The sequence below is a fragment of the Ambystoma mexicanum genome, chromosome 5q (genome assembly GCF_040938575.1).
Source record: "Ambystoma mexicanum isolate Mex_15411 chromosome 5q, UKY_AmexF1_1, whole genome shotgun sequence".
In the NCBI taxonomy this organism is placed as follows: domain Eukaryota; kingdom Metazoa; phylum Chordata; class Amphibia; order Caudata; family Ambystomatidae; genus Ambystoma; species Ambystoma mexicanum.
Genome location: NC_090933.1, coordinates 1,236,490,036 through 1,236,514,795, shown reverse-complemented (window position 1 = coordinate 1,236,514,795; position 24,760 = coordinate 1,236,490,036). Strand labels below are relative to the sequence as shown.

Genomic DNA, 24,760 nt, shown 5'->3' with positions numbered 1-24,760 from the left:
ACTATTCCAAACTCTCATCTCCAACCACATCTCTCAAACCTCTCGAGCCTGTCGGTACCACGTCTATAACATCCGCAAGATCTGCACCTCTCTCACATTCCATGCTTCCAAACTCCTAATCTCCTCCCTCATTTTCTCCCGCCTCTTCTACTGCTCCTCTCTCCTCCTAGGACTCCCTGTCTCTCACCTAACTCCCCTAAATTCCATCTACCACTCCTCTATCCGTACTCTATGCCTCCTCGGCCCTCAAGACTATATTTCTTCCTCTCTCACTCAACTTGGCTGGATTCCCTTCCTCTCACATTTGAAATTTCAATTCCTCTGTCTTGTCTACAAATCTCTCCATGACCTAGCACCCCCCACCTTACCTCCCTCCTCACATTTTACTCCCCCTCCCGCTCTCTCCGCTCAGCAAACCTCTACCTCCTCACTGTACCCCAAGCCCCATGTGCCTCCTCACGCTTCCGCTCCTTCCAACTCTTGGCCCCCCTACATTGGAACTCCCTCCCGATCTCCATCCGCTCCACCCCCACCTACTCATCCTTGCGCCACTCCCTGAAAGCTCATCTTCTACACTCCCACCTGACTTCCCTTCTCTACCCCTCCTCCCCTTCCCTTGCCCCCCTCCTTTCCCCCATCCTCTCTCCTTATCCTCTGACCTTAAATTAGTAACACATACTACTTAAAGGCAATGAGGACACCAGATCACTCTCCCTTCCCTTCCCCTCCCCCCGTCCATTCCCCCTACCTCAAATCCTACACCGTAACTCCCTTCTCCTACCCGCTTCTCTACCCTATCCCTACCCTTCCTCCCCCCTTGTAAATAGTTCTACTTATTGTTCTAATGACCTGTTCATGCTTGTATATATGCTTCCCCTTCCCCTCCCTCCTCCCTCCCCCCTACCTCAAATCCTACACCGTTACTCCCTTCTCCTACCCCCTCTCCACTACCCTATCTCCCCACCCCCCCTTGTAAATACTTCTACTTATTGTTCTAATTACCTGTTCATGCTTGTATATAGGTTTCTCTCACTTTTGTACCTGTTGTTATATTGTAAAGCGCTTTGGCTTAAAGCGCTATATAAATTCAATAAACATAAACATATTTGGACTCCTCTGACACTTCCAACACTGTCAACCGCTCCTCTCTCCTCTTCACTCATGAGGGCGAAGATTTTGCATATCTGCTCCAGCCTGGAATGATGGAATGATTCCTACCTGGACAGTCACTCCTTTAAAATATCCTGGCACTCACAAACCTCTGACTGGAACCATCTGCCTGCCTATGTTTCCCAAGGATCAGTCTTTGGATCTCTACTCTCCACCCACGATACATCTGCCCTAGGTAAAACTATTGCATCATTTGGCTTCCACTACCATCATTTTGTTGAGGACACTCACATCCCGTTCTCCTTTCCCTCTTTCACACCAGCCATCTTGGAACAGATAGCCACTGGATGGCACTCCGTTGCCCCATGCTAAACTCTTTTCGAAAATGGAAGTTACCTTTCTCTCAGATTCCAATATCTTCCCTATCCGTCCCTCTCTTCTTTCCGCCTAATCTTCTTGCTCCCTTTAACAAGGCTCGCAATCATGGGGTCCTCTTTGATAACCTCTGACTGCAACAATTCAACCCTGCTATTGCCCCGGCTTCTCGTAGTAACTTCTGATCATTCAATAAATGTATTGTAAGTGGTCTTTTATAGCACCCTTCTTCCACGGTTACTGACATGGCTGTGGAAATATGAACATTTCGTACTCAGCACTCTACAGAAACTCTAATCTCCACATTTGTGCTCAGCAAATTTGACTACTGCTCAAGCCTACTCCTTGCCCTTCATCTCTACTTTTTCCTGCCTACATAAGGCCCTTCATTTTGCTACCCGCACTCTTTACAGCCTACCCAGATACTCGTCCGCTTCTACCTAGCGACACCAGGCTGGATGGCACTGCATGCACAACCACTCACTTTAAGATCCTTTTCCTAATCAATAAAGTTATCGATGGGGTCCCTAAGTACCTGTGTGACCTGTCTGACTGTATTTCTGTCTATTTACCATTTTTTTCCCTTCACCTCTCCTCTGAATGTAACCTCACTGTCCCCCTCTTTCGCCCTACTCACCCTGCTCTATTGGAACCCGCTGTCCATCACAATAAAAGCCATCTCAACTGTGGATTTATTTACTTTTTACTCAATTGGTTATTTATAACATGCCTACTACCGGAGTTCATTTCTAAGCACTGAGTGGGGATTCAAACCTCTCTTGCTCTGCGGTTTTGCTTCCAAGACCAGCTGTTGCCCCTGTGCTATCCTCAGTTAGGATCTCTTCATGTCTTGATTTATATTTGATGTACTGGTCAAAGAGGGAGAACCCCACCCCATAATCCTTACCGGTCCCCACCACTACCTCTGGTGCTGCTTCATGTTGCAACTTTGCATATCTGTGCAGTAATCCTCTTTAGTCTGCAGTTCTCGCCCCCTAGGTTAATGATGCCTCGTGTGATGTTCACTTTGTAAGTCACCTGTTTCTTGTCCCCTGTCTATGGCCCACTTTGTTCACGGCCTCATGAACTGGCTCACGACGTGTTAGCCCCTTTTGGCGCTATTGTACAGGCGCCCTGCCTGGGAATGCATCCACCATCTGTACAAATCGGAAATTGACATCCGTGCTCTTCAAATAAATACAAATACACATTAACAATGTTTAGTGGGAAGTAAGGTAAGTACTGGGAGGCAAGGAAAACAGGCATGGTGGGCAAATCCCACAATTATAAAAACACTTGAAAAGGGACAACCTTTAGAACTCGAATTTTAAACTATTTTACTCTATTTGTTTATACTTACTGGTTTACTGTAGCTGTAAATACTTCATGACTGTAGATTATGTTTAATCTGATATATGTTAAGCCTATGTCTTCCACTGTTGTCTGTGGTAACTCTTGTAATGTGTATTACTTGCTCTCCAGCGGCCAGATGACCACGGGTTTGGCGCGCTCTACAAATGTAAATAAATTAAATACATACATTTCAAATATAATTATAGAAAATTGGCCTATCAACTTTAAGAAGTTTCATGTAAAGGGCAACTGAAAATGTGTTACCAACTTTTAAATATGAACCCCAATGAAGTAGGCGCCCCCACTATAAGGCTGGACTGAGTGCCCAGTACATACTAATTTGCTCCCGGCCATGAGTGCTCGGGAGATCTCCAGAACCCCACTCTGTGCTGCTGCACAGCCACTCACAAGTATGCCAAGAGTACATTTAACCCTCTCCTCCCTGCTGCTAAACTAGCCCCCTCAAAAACGGGCCTCTGGGATATGTTTGGTTATTTATAACGCGCTTAATGCCCAGAGGTTTCTAAGCGCGGACCCGGTGTTCGAACCTGTGTTGCTCCGTGCCATCTTGCTTCCAAGGCGAGCACGTTGCCCCTGAGCTATGCCTCCGAGATGAGGGGAGACCCGCAGCATTCCCACGCTCTTCCTATGCCAGCGCCAAGAGACATCTCAACCTGCTGTGTGGGCTCTAGACATGAATAAACATAAAGAGACTTCTTCCGGGCAAGGTGAGCGCTCAGAATCTGGCGCTGTGTGGCACACAATGCCACACCCCTGTCAATAATTACATTTTACTCCACAGGGCGGGCGGCTGAATAGCATGTACCTCTAGGAGCGTGCGCATGGAGACGGCGCACCCCAAACGCAGGTACACGACAGCGCCTGCAATTGATGTATGCAACTATGACGGTTACGGCTTTAATTGCACATGTTGCGCAGGGTTCCAGTCTTGATTGATGATAATAGCATTTCAAAATAAACGATGCACTTTGAAAAGATAATGATGTGTTATGTAACGTCAAATGCATTACTCAAAGGACTGCCGTGGGACAAAGTATATGCACTGCCTTGAATAATTATTGATCCAACCATGCTGCATGAGGCCATTCTGGGGTGGGTGTAATGCTTAGTTTTGTGCTGGCTGAGTGGGCCACAGGCCCAGGGATGCCTTTGCATCCCATCTTGGGGTTAACCCGACCCTCAGCCCTGGGAGGGGGTGATGCCATTTCTCGCTGGCCTGGAGCCAGCCAGGTTAATGGACCTCTTCTGCACATGCCAGGGCAGGTGGAGAGGCAACACAGCCCGTGGTGTGGTGACCAATCTCCCTGCTCAACTCCTGTGCCCCTAAGTGAGGGGGGGGGGGTGAGGGGGGGCTGCAGGGGCAATGCAATAGAAATGGTCACACAGTGAAGGCAATCTGGTGATACTTTCAATCATATGTATTCTTCAAAATGTAAAAAAAAATACTCAAATCTGTGAGCAGCTATGAAGAAACTTAACTTTAAAAGAAACAAAACCAGATATGAAATCAACACCAATGGGTGGGGAAACCAAGTGGAAAGGTGAAGCTTACAGTGTGCAGCGGCAGGGTGGGTGTGGCTCTGAGTGCCGGGGACACTACTTCTCTCTGCACTAGATGGGTGTTGGCCCTCTACATCTGCAAAATACTACCAAGTGGAAAGGTGGAGCTTACGGTGTGCAGCAGCAATGTGGGTGTGGCTCTGAGTGCAGGGGACACTGCTTCCCCCTGCACTAGATGAGTATTGGCCCTCTACATCTGCAAAATACTACCAAGTGGAAAGGTGGAGCTTACGGTGTGCAGCAGCAGTGTGGGTGTGACTCTAGGTGCCGGGGACACTGCTTCCCCCTGCACTAGATGAGTATTGGCCCTCTACATCGGCAAAATACTACCAAGTGGACAAGTGGAGCTTGCAACGTGCAGTAGCAGTGTGGGTGTGACTCTAGGTGCCGGGGTCACTGCTTCCCCCTGCACTAGATGAGTATTGGCCCTCTACATCTGCAAAATACTACCAAGTGGAAAGGTGGAGCTTACGGTGTGCAGCAGCAGTGTGGGTGTGACTCTAGGTGCCGGGGTCACTGCTTCCCCCTGCACTAGATGAGTATTGGCCCTCTACATCTGCAAAATACTACCAAGTGGAAAGGTGGAGCTTACGGTGTGCAGCAGCAGTGTGGGTGTGACTCTAGGTGCCGGGGGCACTGCTTCCCCCTGCACTCGATGGGTATTGGCCCTCTACATCTATAGAATTTTAGTTGTGGGATGCATTTTCAAGACCCCTGCCCTCCGAAACGATTCAGAAAGGTGTACTAGGGATACATGATAATAATAATGATGTATTTCTTAGATAGCGCTACGCACCCATAGGTCTCAGAGTGTTCAAATAATAGAAGGCATTATTATCCCACAGAGTGGTACACGTTTTATTGACCTCCGAAGAATGATAGGCTAAGTTGACCCTGCCGGGATTCGAACCTGCCACAGTTGGCTGCACACAGATATCAGGGCGAGTGCTTAGCTCACTGTGCTATCTGACCGACATGACATAAGTGTGTGACTGTATCGGATAGAGCAGGCTTGTCCAACCTTTTTGAATGTGGGGCCGAAGCATTAACTTTTTGTCACCCAGTGGGCCGGCGAGCCAAAAGTCAACAACCTCACCCAAAGCAGTATATTAAAAAGCGATATTGTGTGACCTTTGACACAATAGCATCACAGGCAGTGATAGCCATGCAGTCCCAAAGATAGCTTTTGATGTCATGGGCAGTGATCAAAGGTTAGTTGCCTGTGATTTCTTTCAGTGTCTATGTGTTCATATTTTTCTGAAATAGTGGGGGCGTCCGAGCGCAGCGAAGGAGCTATAAGGTTCTAGGGAGGGTTTGGGGGGGGTTACCCCCCCAAGAATTTTATTTCAAATATGGGGTTGAAATTGTGAATTTTACAGCAGAAAAGGTGACCAAAAAGCCATAAGTTTAGAATCAGTTCTAAAGGGGAACATGAAAATTCCATGTCACCAACAGCAGAAAAGAACATTTTACAACACAACACATTTTAATGATCAATGTGTCCACAGTGTAAAACAGCACTGTCACTGATGTAACACATTGTCATGCTGGTTCTACCCAAAATATGCCCCTGTAGCAACATGTCTATGCTGGCTGTTCCCAATATAGGCCAACATTGTCCTGTACAAAGCATGATTGATGCTGCCTGAGCATGTGCAGTGTGCCCAATACATATGGCAGCTTATCTCTGTAATACACATTACTTCTGTGGTGATGAAATAAGCATAATTCAATTCAACAGACAAAATGTGGAAAAGCGATCACCCAAAGGTGAACCTAATTGAAGAAAAGCAATGTGAGCACAATCTTAAAGTATTCAACCTAGCAGGCCTAGTGCACACTTTACCTTTTCTTTCTTTCACCAATAAATCAGGGGGAGAGCGCAAACGCAGTCCCACACTACCCGAAATAATGCAGTCGTGTATCCTGCATTTGGGAACATAGCAGGGGTCAGAAAATCTGATGTGCAATGGGTAAGCCTCACCCTGGGAGATCTGCCCTTGAGATCAGAATCTCCCCTGCCAGCTAAGTATGAGTTGCATGCAAGAGGGCAGGGGTTGGGTCAGTTCTGGGAAGCCCCGCTAAACGAGGGTGAGAAGGCAGGCCCTGACCCAGCTCCAACCCCCTAGCCCCCGGAAGCTCTGAGCATCTGCAGAGCTGCCTGTCCCACGTGCAGGGGGAAGCTCCAGCAGGCAGAGCCCAGAAGAAGAGCAGATTGTAGCGCAGTTCCTTCCTCCCATCATGCCCTGCTCGGCCCGAGATTAGAATAAATAGCAGGATGGCTCGAGCAGGCCTGTTGCAGTCTGCCCACAGGCCTGTCGGCCCCACAAGGGCCCATGGCCCTCCTGAGTGGAGCTGCCCAGCGCTCGCCCAATTGACACCATCATAATCATCCAGGGCCTCGACGCTCAACCACCGCTGAATCTCAGAGTTCTGCTCAATAACAATGCTGAATTTTTGACATCTTTGCCGTAACCATATGCCGTGTTGTGTCAGCCGAGCCTGCACAGCGCCAAAGGCAAGTATTCCTTGTCCGGGCCCCGAGGTCACTTAGTCTTCCAGTGCCATCCACTTGGCACAGCCTACTGTTCCTAGTGTTTTCTACCCGCAAATCAGCATGACTGCCAAACAGAACTGCATCATTGGGGCCCAATGCTGCTGCTCTCCGACTTGACCCCAGCCCAGTGCAAAGGCACCCATGCTTCTGGTCTGATGCTGAAAAGCCTGGCTCTGCTGAGATCCAAAAGACAAGAACTAAGGTATTTTTGGAATATAGTACTATTGTTTTTTGTGTTGCAACTGTATCAGCTCACACCTCTCCTGAAGGGTATAGGCTGCCCTCAGACTGCTCTACCAAAAGAGTGAAAATAAGTTATACCTGTTGGGCTTGCCTGTTTCACTTTTATGATTGGGATCACTGCTGCATGGGTATTAAGCGCGTTATAAATAACCTATCATATCAGATCATATCATAGATCACAGATCAAGATCATAAGCAACTTCCAGAAACCTTGGCAGGTGGTCCACTGAGGCCCATTTGCAGGTTGCAGTGTGTTATTGGGGCACTACTAGGGTAACATATTGTGCTGTACATGTGGTACTCGCCATGCTTTGGTACCCCACTGGCCACATCTATAATGTCCAATGTACTTGGTATAATGCATGGACATTTTCATCAATCCGCACTGTGCTTAGAGGTAAACGTAACAGAGCTCCCGCTGTTCTTTGTCTCGAGACGAGGAAAAAAAGCACTGCAAAGGTTAAGTTTCTCAGCTGATAAAGGTTCATCTTCGGTGACATTCGCAATTCAAAAGAACGATTTTTGGGGCAGACAGGCTGTGTTGCCGCAACCCCTGCTGAACATATGTCCAGAGATGACGAACCTTGAAAGTAACTCCGTACAATGGCCCTCTGAGCAGCAGCCCACGGCTAATCAGGGGTTCAGGAATCCACTGTGCTGCCCACGCTGAGAGGAACTCCTGCACAGCACCTGTCCACATAATCCTTCGCCCGGGCCAGCACTCTCTTCTCCTCACCTCACCACCTCCTCCCCTCATCTCAGCTCGCCTTTTGCCCCTCAGAGCACCATGCAAGAGAGGAACAGACATGCCTGGGCCGGAGCCCATTCCTCTCTTGCATGGTGGGTCCTACTTGCCTGAAATGGGATATTAAAAATGCAAAGTAATCGCTACTATATTAATCCCATTGTTCATAGTTTGTGGGAGTACTGGGCAATTGTATGGACCCGCGCTCACTGAAAATGAATCGTATTCCCGAGGTACGCCTCACTATGCCGTGATACAAATTAGTCTCTCCTTCCCGCCTCATCAAGTACCAAGATCTTCTTGACAAATTTATTTATTTATGCAATGTTTGTCGGATATCCGACAAACATTGCATAAATAAATAAATTAACGCTTCGTGGCTGAGGACTGTAACTACCTCTGTTGACCCCATGGGGTCACCAAAGGAAGCAACAGATTTGCGCACAGGCACATTTAAAAAAAAAAAATTAAAAAAAATCTTTATTTTATTATTCTTTTTTTTTTTACTCAAGAGTTGTCCAATATACAGCCTCGCGGGCCGCATAAAATGGCTTGGCGGGCTGCATTGTGGCCCGCGGGCCGTATGTTGGACAACCTTGGGATAGAGGGTGCCCTGTAGGGGCTAGAGAACATTATAAGTTTGCAGTAATGGAGGGTAGGAGAGCAATGTTTAGTCATGTGTCAAGAAGCACTGAACTATGGCCTTTTTAAGATTGAGGCCTTGGGCGGCCAGGCTCCAGAAATAGCAATAACACATCGTAGTATTTCAGCATCAGTACAGTTTCCCATCCCCGTTCCCAACTCAGGCAGAAGACGAAAGGGCCAACACACCAAATAGATACAACCACCCCATTGTCCCATGCGGCAGGCCTAAGCAGCTAAAAAGGAATATGAATACCCATGTACGAACAGTGTTGTGAACAATGATTACAATTCAATAGGTCCAAGAGAAATAGGTGCTAACAGAATACTCCTGTTTTTTATCACCCTCTGCATCAAAGAAGAATAAAAATTTCCAAGCTCTGTTGTAGAATCAATCTTATTTTTTATCTAATGTTAGTACAGGTCAAAATAAAATGGACGTTTCAGAGTTAGCAACAAGAGAAAAGGGAGGTCATTGACCTAAAGTACAGAAAATATTTACATCACACGGAATCAAAGGTTTTTCGATAGGACAACCATTTTGTGTGTGCAAGACAAAATCAAAATCAAATTTCATTTGTCAAGGGCTTTCGCATGAAAATGGCAAACATATAAACAATTGGACATTTACAACATCATTTGAACATTTACTGTTATGATATGATATGATAGGTTAGGTTATTTATAACATGCTTTATACCCAGAGGTTTCTAAGCGTGAACCCAGGAATCGAACCTGTGCTACTCCTTGTAGTCTTGCTTCCAAGGCAAGCACATTGCCCCTGAGCTATCCTGCCGGGACATGGGGTACAAGGTAAACAGAACAAAACTGCAATATTGCCAACAGGAAATGTTATACCTGGGTCAACTTATTTCTATTTATGGTAAGAAAATAACCCAAGAGCTCTATGCGAGGTGTAAAACTGTGACCCCAGCCACCTTTTTGACAGAGATTGTCACGGACGATGATGGCATATGACTTATGAGGGACGGGACAAGGACATACCAAAAGCACGCGATTATGCTCTTGATGATGGGAAGTGTTCTTCATTGACGGGTCAGCAAGGATTGACCGGGCGATGGGCAGGAGGCATGTGGGAGTGGCAGTTGTCCTTTTAGTGTATGGGGAATATGAAACAATAGTGCAGAAAAGGTTACCCATGCATTAGCCGGCCCAAACAGCTAAACCCATTGCCTTAATAGAAGCATCGGAAGCCTCATAGGGGTGCCAAGTGACAATCTATTCCGACTTGGCATACGTCACCATTATGGTGCATTGTAGATTAGCACAGTGGAAGAGGAGGAGATTTAAAAGAGGAGATGGGTCCCTTGTACAAAATGCGGCTTTGCTGAACAGGTTAATTCATGCCCTAAACTGAACAACTCTAGCAGCAGTGGTGAAATGCGCCTCCCACACCAATAATACAAACAAAATGTATCTCGAAAATGCTGCAGCAAATACAGCAGGGAAAAACACAGCATACCTCCCGCTTACCGGAAATTGCAGAATACCCTGAAGTTGCAAACATGCAGGTACAATTGCCAGCCCCTTACACATCCATGCCCATAAGTGAAATAATTGAATTACAAGGTAGGGCTCCATCAGAGAAAGAAGTGTTGTAGGTCAAAAGAGGGTGTGTTCAGTCCCCAACAGACATGATGTGGTGCCAGGGGGCTATAGGTAAATTGGTGATGTCCGATGAGTTGGTGTTGATTGCGTTCAAGCAACTACACTTTCCTTCTCATGTGTCAAAGCAGAATATTGCTGCAGACATAAAGGAGGACTGGTACAAATATGTTTGTGTCCAACTGTACTTTTTGTTAGAGTTGAGGGCGAAAACTGCGAGGTACTTTGCTTCGCCCTACTGGGCCATTCTATGAGATTCATATTGACTACGCTGACATGGGAGAATAGTGCAACAAATTCAGATACTGAATAGTAGTTGTGTACCCCTTCTCCTGTTGAGTTGAGGCTGCTCCATGCACACATTCAGATGCCAAAAGTGTGGCCAAATTTATTGTACGAGAAGTGTTTCCCTGATGAGGAGTGTGCAAAGTATTAAGCTCAGATAATGGCACACACTTCTTCAATGAGCTGTTCATAGAAATAACAGCTCTATAAGGCATAAAGCATAGGTTGTGTTCCAATTATCATCCCCCGTCCAAGGGCATCGTCGAACGAATGAATGGCCTCTGAAAGGCCAAACTATCCCAATTGTGTGCTACCCTCAAGAAGAATTGGGTCTACTGTTTGCCCGTGTCCCTTTTAAGCATGCAGACGCAGCCCTGTATGGATGACCATTCGTCCCCACATGAAATTGTAACAGGGAGGTATATGAACACGCCACTGTCTCTGGTTAGGAGAGCTTCTGATGCTCACAGGGCTGCTTCGAGCTTGGGGATGAGTTTAAAGAATATGTGTCTGTTTTGATGCACTCAATCAAACATAATTCTCAACAGAAAGCACCACAACTAACAGACGAACACACCAGCACTGCACCTGATTATGTCAACTTAACTCCTCTCCAACTGGCCACTTTTAGCTCCGTGACAAGAAGCACTGAACTATGGCCATTTTAAGAGTGAGGCCTGGGGCAGCTGGCTCCAGCAATGGCACCTCATAGTATTTCAGCACCAATACACTTTCCCATCCATATTCCCAGCTCAGGAGGCAGACAAAGGGGCATTCACACCAAATAGATACAACCACCCTGTTGTCACACACGGCAGGCCTATGCAACTAGAAATTAATGTTAGTAGTCAAGTACGAGCAGGGCTGCACCTGTCTTTGAAGGATGATCTCCTGGGAGTCTGGGCAGAGGCTAGTGGAGCTTTCCCTTCTGTAGGGTCACATCCTATGGATCACAAATGACCAGTGTTATGTGACCGCAAGAACTCCCTCTTGAAAAACCACTGTTCATGTCATGACTGAGTTGCCCTACAGAGCTTTCTGCAGATGCCGAGGGCTCATACCCATCCAGTGTGAAAACGTAATACTTTGCCATTTTGAAATAGAGTGAAAATAAAATCCAGTCCCGCTGCAGCTCAAATTTACAGGACAAATGTCTATGGGGAAAAGTCCCTTAAGGTTGCACAATGTACTCTTATCCAATCCAATCCAAACACCCGGAAGGCAGTGGCTCTAGAGAACCATTTGAACATGATGGTAGGGGGGCCCCTTTGCTTAGAGTGGAGGACAAAGGTCTGGGCCACCCATGGAGTGCTTATATTATAATGGAGGCAAGGGGGTTAATAGGCATCGATTATCACGAGAGCAGACAGGGAGCTAAAACACTGAACGCTGCCTGAAAAGGATGCTTCATTTTTCAGCTCCTTGCTCTCTGGCCGTCTCATGATTAGTCCTTCTTTGTCAGCGAGGGAGTAATGTAGAGAAAACAGGTACCACAGAGGCCTGAGGCAATGGCCAGAATGGCTCCAACTAACGTAGCTTGTAATGTGTGTACTGCAATGCTCACATTTAAAATTCAGAATGAAAGGCAAAGATTGCTGTGTCATACGACTACTGACTGCCAACATTTGGGCAGTTGCTGGGGGCCTCCCAGAAGCCCCTTTCAAATGTAATAGTTGAAAGGCCCGGATGCTGTCCCTGCCTAAAGAATAATGGGAACTTGAACGGCCCGAAAAAACAATTGGTCAGGATTAAAGCTGTGGTAAGACATCTCCAACTATATATTAAAATACTATTATTAATCCCATTTTGAATAATGAACGAACATTCATTTGTACCTTGACACTGACTTCCAGAATTATCTGTGTAATAGGTATGTATTGGAGAGTGTCACTGCCTAGACGACACGGAGGGTCCGTTCTCTGTATTTCATATTTTATACTATGATTAAATGTCTACTGCTCTTCAAAAGTACAGGAATGAGTAATGGATACACCTCCTACTCAGACTCTCACTACTACGAAACGAGCAGTGATCCCAGTAATAAAGGTGAACCAGGCCCAGCCCACCAGGTGTACTTACTTCACCCATTTAAGGTAGCATGGGCTGCAGGCAGGCTATACTTTTCAGGAGATATGATATATGATATGATAGTCTATTTGTATAGCGCCTACCAATGTGTTTCAAAGTGCTTCAAGGCAAGGGAGGGAACAAAGAAAAAAACAATGACATTCTTACAGACCATAAACAGTAAGGAGGTGAAATTAACCATCCTACTCGGCCTGACGACATTTCAGATAGGTCAAGAGCTAAGACATACATCAGGAAGGGAGAGGGAGAGTGGGAAGGAAATGGAAACAGACAGGCGACTACCGTACTAGGCCTGACAACATTTCTGGTAGTTCTGAAGAAATACAAAAGGTGAGGGAGAGGGGTGCAGAAAGGGAGGGTAGGAACCAAATAAGCGACTATCGTGCTAGGCCTGATGACATTTCAGATAGTGCTGGAGGTGGGGGGAGGAAAAACAAACAAGTAAGGGGAGGGGAGGGGGAACAGACGAGGTTGCTATCATACTAGATCCAGGGATAATTCTGATAGAGTAAGTGCATAGAAGAAAGTAAGGGGAGGAGGGGATAAGAGAACAGGTAGTAAGCCGTCAAAATAGGGGAGAGCGAATACAATTGCAGAAGTCAATAGTAACACATAATGTTGCAAGCCAGGATACAAGATGGAGATGGGAACAGCATGATTCAGGGTCACCATGAGTACAAGGTGCAAAGGAAGTCCAGCATGAGTTGAGAAAGGGTGATGCACCGTGAATCAATGAAGTCCATGAAGTCAAATCCAGCCTTAGCCACAAGACGGTGACGGTGAAACCAGAAGCAATCAGGACAGACTCCTGTAGAAGTAGGCTGGTGGGGGTGGGGGTGAGGAAGGGGTAGCAGAGTAAAAGAATCAAGCAAAACAGGCAACACCTGTGTGCGAGAAGGGAGGGGAGATATGTGAGCTACCTCAGAAGCATTCCAAACAATTATAGTACTCTGATATCAAATAAAAGAAAGTTCAACTAAGGTTTTATAAAAATATAAATGGGATACTTGAATTAAGCGAATAATACAATTGCACTAATCAAAACCACTATAACCTACCGCTGTAAAATAAGACACAGGATATGCACACTTGTAATGGAAGTGGGCACTCTGACAAGTCCACTGAACAAGTCTTTTTAAAAGGTAGAGGGTGGAATCTTACTAGTTACTATGGATGTTTAATGTGTGCCATGGGGACAGAACCACTTAAAATACCTTTAAATGCGTGTTCTTTGGACTCAACAGCACCAAGCTAGTGATGGCTTGGCAGGTAAAGAACAGTGGTTCGGAGGGTTGCCCAGATGAATGTCAGAGGTTATGATTAAAAAATGAAGAAGCATATAAGAATAACCAGAAAGGCTGTGATGGTCTAATGAAATAAGGAACAAAACCCGGCAAGAGAATATGCACAGTATCCTGATAAAACCAAGATCAAACAAAGTTGTGTAGATTTGGGTATTAGTCAAAAGGACACCCAAAGAATAAAAACAACCTGGCAGGGGAGGGTACCAGGTGTCTTGAAAACATAAAGATAAACAGCCAAAACTGTTTATGAACTACTTAAGGATGAACCAAAGGGGTGGAAGAGAAGTCCTGAGATGGAAATATCAGGACTACTAAAAACCCACAGAATTCAGAGGAGAAGAAAGAACTTACCTCTGAAGTAGAGGTTTCCAGTCTTAAAATCCTTTTGTTTATGTTTGTAAAGATCCAGGGGCATAAAGACTTTGTGTAGGGGAATTAATGTATAAAGAAGGTACAACGTTTTTCTTTTAACCCGACACCAATATCCAAACGAGTGAGAGAAAATGAGAAGAAGAGAACCACTCGCAAAGCAAAGCCACCTAAAGTGCTTCCATATTGGAAAAGCACAAAAGAAAAACCAAGAACTGTAATTTCTAAGAAACCATGAAGAAGAATCCAGGGAAGGGAAACATCCTATGGAGCAAGGAACCACATGCGTGAGAGACTTTTTGTTGGAGTTACCTATTTCTTTACCCATTTGAATACTGAAGGCCAAAGACATTATCCTTTTCACCTTAGAGTTCATTTCTTTAGAATGTGAGGGTCAGAATAGTACTTTGGACACAGCACGGTTTTGTTTTGGACATTCTGACACGGACATATACTTAGTATTGAGTTCAGGTAGGGAAACACCTCAAGTGCAGAGACAGCAAGACATTTTCCCACACGCATTTTATTTATCAATAAAAGTATTTAGCCAAAACCACATTTAACCTGTGTTTGAGTTTCATTACTGACTTCTCACAGTACTCATTGTGGATGTTAGCACCTATGGCCTAGAAGCTGTAGGGTGAGGCAATTAATGTTCCATATGACACACAAGTGTTGAATGCAGTGGAGCCCGATTAGTCTGTGATTGACAAGAAGGCCTTAGCTTGCATGTGAACCGTTGATAATTCCTGGCAGTTCTTATGAGGTGGACATTTGGAAATCTGTCCTGATCACAAGCTATCTGTTGTTCTTTTTTCCAAAGGGGACACGATTTCTCCCATATTGGTCAGGGTTGTTTGTCGTTTTACAGTGCCAAGTTCTTCTCCTGTCTACCTTTAAAGGGGTGCCCATGAAGTAGATGAGCTAGACGTGCCCCTGAAAATTGCCAAAGGGATGAGGTCAGTTCTCCAGAGAGGTGGCAGTTTAAGGTTAAGACGTTAATTGGTATGGGTGGCCTCCACAAAGGCCAGAGAGACAGTCCTCTGCCCATACTAATAGGTTTAAGAAGAATTGTCAGTGAAGTGAGTGGTGGTGTTCAGGGGTGAGAAGATCTTTCCCCCACTAAAGATGCACCAGAGATTGGCCTATTTGGCACACACAGGCCACATGGGAATTTCGGCCACTAAGAGGGTGTGGCCAGAACAGTTTTCGTGGTCTAGCACGGTGGACCATTTGTGTGTAATTGCCGTGTAAGATACCTTGAAAGTCAGGACACCGACAATGATTCCGGTACAGATCCCCACGGCACCCTGGAATAAGCAAGACCAAGATTTTGTTAAACCCAGGGAAGGCAATACACCATTTTGTGAATCGACGAATTCAGCAAATGGCATGAAGTGGGATTTGTTATGCACTCTGACATTGTCCAGGGTTATCACTTTCTTGCAGGCCCTGTCCATATGGGAGAGTTGGCCCACATTACTGGTAATGGATAATGGAGTGCAGTTCTGCATGAAGGAAACAGGAGAGTTCCTGGCACAGTGTTGAGAAAAACAGACCAGAAACTCTGTGTTCCATTACTGTAGTAATGGTCAGTTGGATCAGTTTAACAGGACGCTTAAGGAGGCGCACCAGGCAGCCACCGAGACGTGTGGGAATTCAGAAAAGGGTTTTCAAGAACGTCCTTGGGCTATCGCACTGTACTCAATTCCATGACTGCAGTAACCCCATTTGATGTATTGGGAAGAAGGGGGTTGGCACGAAACTTGGCCCCTGTGATTATTCTAGGAACAACCCCAGAGTGAGGTCAACCAAGAGGTCATTAGAGAGAGGGATAGGCACAAGCAGGATAGGAGTAAGGGATCAGTTGGCAATAAGGGGGCATCAAAGGTTAGGTGAATCTGAGTATGGGATTGGGTAAAGGTCACCCTCCCAGCTCCCTTGTGCCCGTGTAAGCTATGGAAATGTTCTGAACAGTAGCCGGTTCAGGAGGGGATAACTAATTTGGTTGTGACCATCGATGGTCGCACTTGGACTCTTAAAAGAGTATTCACTGTGAAGGCACCATGGAGAGAGAAGTGGGTCCTGAAGAACACTGAAGAAACAGACAACCAGAGGGAGACCAGTCTTCCTTTGAGGTTAAGGTGAAGGTGACCTGTGCAGTTGTGTGTGTGTGAAAGAAGGAGCTGTGTGGCATCTTCTGCCAGCACCAGGGTGGACACTCATTATTTTGCAAGTTGTGTTCCGTCAAGCAGAATCCTCCCTCCCTAGGGATCCTTTGTCAATTGGTGGGAAGAGCACCTGGAGGGACACTGTACATTGTGTGCTGGTGAATAAATGCTCTCAACTTTCCTTCTGGCCTCATTCTCATTATTGCAGGGGTTCACTTCCACAATCGCTTTTGTCTTCACTCCCTCCCAGCTTGCAGCTTCAAAGCCTCGTACTGTGCTTGCCTTCTTAGGGATTGTGGCACCCAGAGGCATTTGAGCTTGCAGCGTGCTTCGTCTGCATCACTAAACATGAACACACATATAGGTCTCAGGAGGATAGCTCAGGGGCAACGTGCTTGCACAAGCGGAGCAACACAGGTTCGATCCCCTGGTCTGCGCTTAGAAACCTCTGGGTATTAAGCATGTTATAAATAACCAATTATAAAAGTATAACAAATATAGACAAGTGCAGGGGAGTCAGTTGCCTCTCCATCATCAGCCACTGACTCTGCAACGCAGTCTCAACTGGCTTATTTATTTATTTAATTTATTTATTTGTTGCATTTATTTGCAACGCCCAACCCGTAAGTATCTCGGCGCTGATACAACTTAGGAAACAAAACAAAAGGAAAAAGTACACAAGCATGATAGTAAATATTGCAGAGCCTGGTAAGGGGGATGCCCAAGTTTCAGGTTGGTCGTATTTGCCCATCCTAAGTCGGCTTAGGATAGGCAGCTCAGTTCAAATCGCAAGACCTTTCTAGCTGATTAATAGCATTCCAGAACGATGGCATTCCAGAACGATTGGTATCAGGTTTAAAAGCAGATATCCAATTAGGAATCCACTTAATATGAGACTTCTAGAAGTCAACCTGGTCAAACAGCAAAACAACACTAGGCCCTGATGGCGACAAAGCAAGAATTAGGTATATATTGATGTTAAGGGCACGTAATTGTATGACGTAGGTGCGGGCAATACTAACTGTTAAAGACCAGTCATGGCCCGAGCGAAGCGTTCTAACAGAAACTAAAAAAAGGTACTTAAAAAGAAAGTGATGGGAATGTATTGCGGAGAACACGAGGTGCTGCAGGAAGCAAGCAACACTCGGAAATGAAACAAACAGGTTGCTTGGAACTGCCGCGCAATACCATCAATTAGTACCCGGCGAAGGTCAATCAGAATGTTACAAACAATCGATTGGCCCTCGCCCGGTCCATACCCTACACAGAATCCTTCGAAGCTTTCGCTTCCCTGGCGGGGGGTTGTGGCAGCTCCTCAGCCAATGAGGATGCTCGGAACAGGGTAATCCCTGTTCTGAGCCTCCACAGGGCAGGAGGCTGCCATCCTCCCCCGCTGGGGATTCAGGTAAGTGGTTTCCACACCCCTGCCGCCCATTCCTCCAAACAATCCCCTCCACACCCTCCCAACCCGACTTACCTTCCTTTTCTTTCGTTTTCGAGAGCAAACGTGCTGGCAACACTTCTGTCCCCAGCCCATCCTCTCTCAATGGCCACCATGGAAGGGGAAAACCGCCTCTGGCCATTTTCTTTTAGATGTTTTTTTTCCTTTTCTGTTCCGAAATGCCATAGCATTTCGGAACAGAAAAAGATTGCTCTTAGTACCCCAGCCTTGTGGGCCGGGGTACTAATAGCAATAACCCTCTCGCCACGGGGCCATTACCGAGTCAGGTAATGCCCTAGGGCATGACTCGGTAATGGCCCAGCGGCTCAGGGCTTATTGCTTAATTATTCCCCATATTTCAGACGACATGATTGGATAGTATACACTGATGTGGTGATATATATGTAACATTTCTGCATTCTGAGGGCATTATCAGGTGGGAACAGCCCTCGTCTTCGCTTTGGTCTTTCACCAGGCTAATGGCAACAGTCATCAGGCATCATTACTATAAGAACCTTCAGCCCAATGAGGCAAGAATGCTATGTTTAAAAACAAGAACAACGGAGAAACATTTGAATATTGGGAAAGAAGATTTATACCAGCCATAATAGCAATGGAACGTTGTTATGACCATTGTGAACAATGGTCACAACAAAGCTTCTCTGGGTGATAACTTTGGCTGCTAGGACATCACCCCCCACCTTCCAGCCCTTGGAATGAGGGATTAACGCCATGTTATTGTCCTCTGCTGCCGTATTGTCTTTCGATGGCACTGCCAACATTCGAGTGATCTAATTTAGCTTCATAGCCCAATCATGAAGGCTACTGGGAGTTATTGAAGTGGAAGCCCAAGTTAACGCCTGAGCGAAGCGAGGGCATTTACATGACCTCAGGGTCTTTACTACCAGTGTAGCCCAGAATGCTATTAGTACGCATGGGTCAGATGCTGTACAGTCCCAGAGGTACAAATAACGAGAGGTGCAGGAGTGCCAGGAGAAAGTGTGCACAGATGAAGAAACAGGGCTTCTGTAGCCATCACTGGCGCGAGATATTCTTGAGTATCGGTCCTATTGATGTTGCAGTGGATACTTAGAGAGACACTCTTCTATTCTACAATTTACATTTTCAAGGAATATCGTTAAATGGTTCTCTGAGGTCCAGTATACACTGAGCCTCATTACGAGGTTGCCGGTCCGGTAACAACGGTACTGGTATGCTTGCCGTTGTCAGCGAACTCTGAGTTGTGCTCGCGGGTGCCTTTAATTCCTCCAGGCCTAGCCTGGCGGAATGAAAGGCACCCGCAAGCACAGCAAGCCTGTAGCCTGTACACCTGTAGTTCAGTTATGAACTGTGCAGGTTCTACAGGCATCCCCATTCCCATTGAGCCCTATGCGGCTCAAATGGGAATGGGGAAATACCGGCACCGGATTTTCTTGCCGGTATGGAGGTAGCCTTGCCGGTAAAACTGCTAAACCGCTAAAAAGGCTACCTCCATACCTCGTAATGAGGCCCATTGATTAAAAGTACAAATGCTATTTCGGTGTCCATCTTAACCTCCAACCTTATTCTTCAACTTTGCTAATATTTATGACCTTTTTAATGGCCACGGCCAACCCTCCCTTTGGCCTACCCTTCAACCTTTAACAGGCAAGTAGATTGATAACCTCGTAACCATCAAATATCAGATTTACTTTGGCTGTTTCTTGAAGAAAAAAAAAATCGTATTGATTCAAATCCACACATAAGTCTACATTGGACAATACATTCCTAAATCCTCTAATATGCCATGAAAGAAAATAGAGGAACTATTTCTCTCTAAAGTGGCTCACTCAGTGTTTTCAGGTGAGCTGTCGAGTCTTTTAATGTTAAAGCCAACCATCGCCAGTTAGGCGCTTCATTGAAAGCATCTCCCTGAGCATGACTGCCCTCCTTCCCTGATTCCCTCCCTGTACTTTCTGGATTCTCCCTCATACCCACCTCTGAGTGTATATTCATCACATTCTTAAAAATCGCGCAATGTCATACTCATATTTCTGCAGGTTGGCTGCTTATTTTAACAAAATTCTGCGAACCACATAGGAGTGAATAACCAATCTCACATAATCGTAACGCGTAGGATGAATAAAGTCCATCAATTGAATATCCGCAGAAGTGATCAGGCGAAGCGCCGGAATCTCATCAAAGAGGGCCAGAATACCCATTCTATGAAGGGAATCCAGGCCACCTTTATCAAATAAGTAATTCAGAATTAGACTAGGCGCCTCACGGTGTATTGGATAACGCAGCTTACGTGGTTGCTCCTGTGTTGTTTCGACAGACCCACGATATCCCTTTTCATCCCTACCACTAACCTGGATTGCTACACAACCTTCTGACTTCCCCCTCAGGTAATCTCCTTCTGTGTTTGTTGAACATTCTGTTAACCCTTGGGGGCTCTTCCACACTTTCTACCAGATTCCTCACTTTCTATTAATCCTCCAACATTCTTCTCAGCCAAAAGATTCCTGACTATATTTCTTACTTCACATTCTGACATAACTGGAGCCATTGATATTCCCCTGATCCCCCAATATAGGTCCCGTCACTCCCCCTTCTTATTGAACAGACTTGCCCTTCTGATTTTTCTTCATAACACCCACTTCAATACACTTTCCTCCAGTGCCTTTACCTGCATCGTTTACAGATTCAGAAGCTGGTAAACGATCTGCAACCATATTACAAATATTTTCATTGCTTATATGCTGACTAATATAGTGAGGCCTAGGTAGCTTTGGCTGGGACAATGCGGCTTGGTTGAAAATGTCATATGTTTGTTTAATAATTGCTGCATTGTTATTCTTCTTCGTTGCAGTACAGACTTCCCTGCGGTTTTGTTTTAAAACATCAGTCAATCTTGCATCGGAATTTACATACTCATTTCGCTCATTAGCTGTTATCATGGATTGACTGAAACGTGAGTGCCCCCCCTTGAATTGGCCCCCCTTCTCTCCTTGCCACCCTCCCCTTCTACACCCTTATACTCCCTCCCATTGGTTTTGTTACACCTTCCCCTCTTGAGACTGATCATTGAGATCTTGAAGAGCCATATTTCTAAGGTATTTACGGGATGAGGCTTTAGAGATTTTTTTTTATGTCTGAGGCCTTATTACTCCTCTGTTTTCTTTTTTCACGTTTTTCAAGTTTTTCAACCCTGCTGTAATAAAGAGGCCCTTACCCTCCTTCTCTAGCTGAACCTCTAATTGCTCACCCGAGGGTACCATAACCACATCCCCATTCTCCTCCCTACCCCCTCTTCCATATTCACAGTGTACCCTGTTGGGACCATGTCCACCGGCTTATGAAGAGACTTTAGCAGCTTTTCTGCGATCTCCATCATACATTCATTTTGAGTTGTAAATATGTTAGAAAGACAGCTAGAAATCTCTTTTAGGTATCCTTATTGCACTATTATTTTTTTCCTAATAGAAGCTTTCCTTCCTTCCAGAGTATCAAGTATCACATTATTGTTCTGGTCAGAATAGGGATTACCTATAGGTACGGCCATTCTACGCCATCCGGTCCCACCTCTTTCTCATGTTCAGACATTGCCAACATTGTTATTTCCCCACTGAGGAAAATAGGAGGAGTGTCCAGAAAGGAACACTCTTGGATGCCTTTATCCACCCCCTTCGCCCGGTGGGTCACTTACATCGTCCCCAACCGTGTTTAATTCCAGATCCTCTGCATAGAGGGATTGTGAATGGACCAGAATGGACCCAGATCTGTCCACCCCAACCCCACTAAGCCATCATGCTTAGGCAGCACATGCCTTGTTTCACATGCCCTCTGTGGCGCAATACATGAGTCTTGTGGAGCCACTCCTTCCTTGAAGGCTCTCTCCTCAGACTCTTTTCCTGGAGATATGTTACACTCTTTTTCTGCAGATATGGGCAACGGCATTGCTATAGCCCTAGATAAAGTATTTCTTCTATTTGTAAAAAAACAGGGGTGCAGCCAATATGTCTTTACGACTACTCGTCGCTTTTATCTTAATTCTTAATCTTGGTTACAAAAATGCACCCCCAGCCAAGCATTTTATTTTTTCCAAGAGGTCCATTCTCACACATTCCACACCTCAATCTAGTTACACACACGAGGGACAAGCTTACCCCTCACTCCCCCGCCCCCCGGCCAACAGCACTCTCTGGTACTCCCTTGGTGCGCATGCGCAGTTGTGCAGGACTGTGTGCTTTTCAGAGTTGCTGGTAGGCTCTGGACAGGGCTAGGGAACATAACAGAAAGAAAAGAGCTTTAGCGTCTACTTCTATGTCCGTGCTTCCATGTTTCCAAAAGAGTATGTTTCCAAGTGATTTCAATAGATATATGAACTACGATAACTACCATTCCGTTTAGTAGACAATCCGAAAGAGAAACAGCTGACACTCTGTGGCACGACTGCAAAGGTCTCCTTCCGGCCAAAACCACTCTCTGGCACTCCCTCTGTGCGGTTAAATTACAGTGCTTGTGTATTATTCCAAGGGTACTAATAAAGATCAACCATATTCTGCCTCAAAAACGTAGCTTCTATGGGCCTGCAACACCAAGGAAATGGTCCTTTCAAAAGACCTTGCCAGGGAAAGCTAGAAGCCCTATTGAGTATTCTGATTGGCTCCCAGAAGGTCATGGGACATGCTGAGTAACTTGTTATTGTTTCAACTCTAGGCATCTAGCCTTAGTGTCCACATCTGAGGGCCAAAAGCAGCAATGGGTAACGTAATGTTTAGGCCTGTTAGGGTCAGAAGCGGCCTATGAGCAGAGCCAGTGCTGAAGCCAGGAAAACATTCTTTAGGATAACACCTTTTTGCCTCTTTGCCAAGCTCGCTCTTCACCAGACTCCTAATTCTGCACAGAGGGACCCTTCTACCCAGTAACTCTCGAATCACTCCTGAGCTAATACCTCAAAGAGCCATGGGACATCCCAGTTTTGGGGTTGCTAACAGTCTTTTGGTCACATACCACCCTACTAAGAACTTCTACCCGCTCCTTTCTAGCCAACATTTCACCCCTACTCAATTTCCACTTACCCTCCTAACCTCCCTCTTGAGCAGTGCTGGTCATCCACCGTCTTAATTTGCTCACCTCTGTTATCCTTCATCGTACACCACTTGCTTACTTCCTCCTTGTACTCACTCTTTTTCTCCCCTTCTTTTATAGCCTTCAGCCATCTTAAATTCTACCTCACTCCCCCTTGCCTATTTCCCTCTGCGCCCCTTATCCTCACACCCCTCTCCCATGACCTCCAATCGCACCTATCTCCTTCGCCTATGGCATGACACCTGATCATCTCCCCCACCTCCTATCACTCTTTGACTTGGTCTCTGGAATGTGCAATCCTTGTGAAACAAGTCTTCCTACGTCACCAACCTCTTCGACTTTTATCATCCTAATTTGTCACTTCTTGCAATCGCAGAAAACTGGACCTCACTGCATGACTCTGCTACCCTAATCACTCTCCTCACTGACTCTGCTACCTTCTCCCACTCTCCCTGCCCAGTTGCGAAGGGTTTTGGAGTTGAAGTCATTATCAATAAGGATGTCAACACTGCCCTCCCACTTCTGTATGATCTCCCTGCCTCCTCACTATTCAATTCTTCCATCCTCCTCTCACTGGTCTGGCTCTCTCAACTCTTTCTATGGCCCTTCTTTTTGAGTAACTCCCACCAACATACCCATTGTACCCTCTGCAGTCACACACCTTGAACGTAGTTCCCTCCTTTCTAAATAGTCACACAACAACCAGCCTATCCACTCTGTTGAGAAATATTGATCTTTTCTTTCCCTCTACTTCACTCTCCTCCTCTGACACTATTGTTCATTTTCCTGTCTTGGTCCAGTCACCTGCTGCTCCTCTACTGTATTCAATTCCCAATAGAAAATTCAAGCAGCGATATTGCCTTTTACCTTGACGAAACGAGGACCACTCTCCTTTTCTGCTCCCCAACTCATGCCTCTTCCACTGACCATGCTTTTTCTGACTACACTATGCACCCATGACTCTCTTTAACCAACAGTATCCTTCACTCACATACATACCTTTCCTGCCCCTGTACTCAACTTTGGACAACCTCTGTGATCCAGACCCTCAAAAAAAACATATGCCGTGATCTGCCACACTGGTGCAAATTCGGGACACTCACCCCACTCTTAGGCTACAGAAATTCCATTGCTGGGCTCTCCACTGCACTTGACTCTGCCAAATTCTCCTACTTCACAAACCAATGCTCTTCCCTTTGTAATCACTGTTGCAAACATGCATGTACCCTGCAATCTTTGCTCATATCTCCCAAGCCCATATCTATTGCCTCCTCCATATCTACTGAGTTTTCTCACTTTTCCTCTAAAATCTCAGACATTTGTGATACTCTCCTAGCTCTCTTCTCTCTTCTTACCTTACCCTCCTTTTCACCACATCTCCCCCATACCCCTTCTACTCTGAATTACTTCTCCCCTACCTTCAATCCAAATTAGCACCCATTCTTTGCAGTGCAAGTCTATCTTGCTCCTCAAACGATCAAATACTTAGTTCCAATCATATCACTTCACCTCTCTGAGCCCTTTAACCTCTCCCTCACTACTGACTCTTCCAGGCCTCCTTTAGATCTACAACTGTCCTATCTCTTTTGAAGAAACCATCTGCTGTCCTACCATCCTTACAAACTATCTTCTGGTTTCCTTCCATTCTTCAAAGGTCATTGAGTGGGTAGGTTTCAATCAGATCACTGCATACTTTGTATATAATGGCCTTGGAGTTCCACTTCAATCTAGCTTCCACAGTAAGCACTCCCCAGAGACTGCAGTCATGCATGTCTACAACATTGCCTCTTTTGCTCA

The 24,760-nt window shown here is 45.8% G+C and overlaps 1 non-coding gene across 1 annotated transcript; it reads right to left on the bottom strand.

Annotated features, from left to right (window-relative positions):
* Positions 1–6,290: 6,290 nt before the first annotated feature.
* Positions 6,291–6,452, bottom strand: LOC138498994 (U1 spliceosomal RNA). Its single transcript, XR_011279061.1, has one exon. It is a non-coding gene; the product is annotated as a U1 spliceosomal RNA (small nuclear RNA).
* Positions 6,453–24,760: the final 18,308 nt, after the last annotated feature.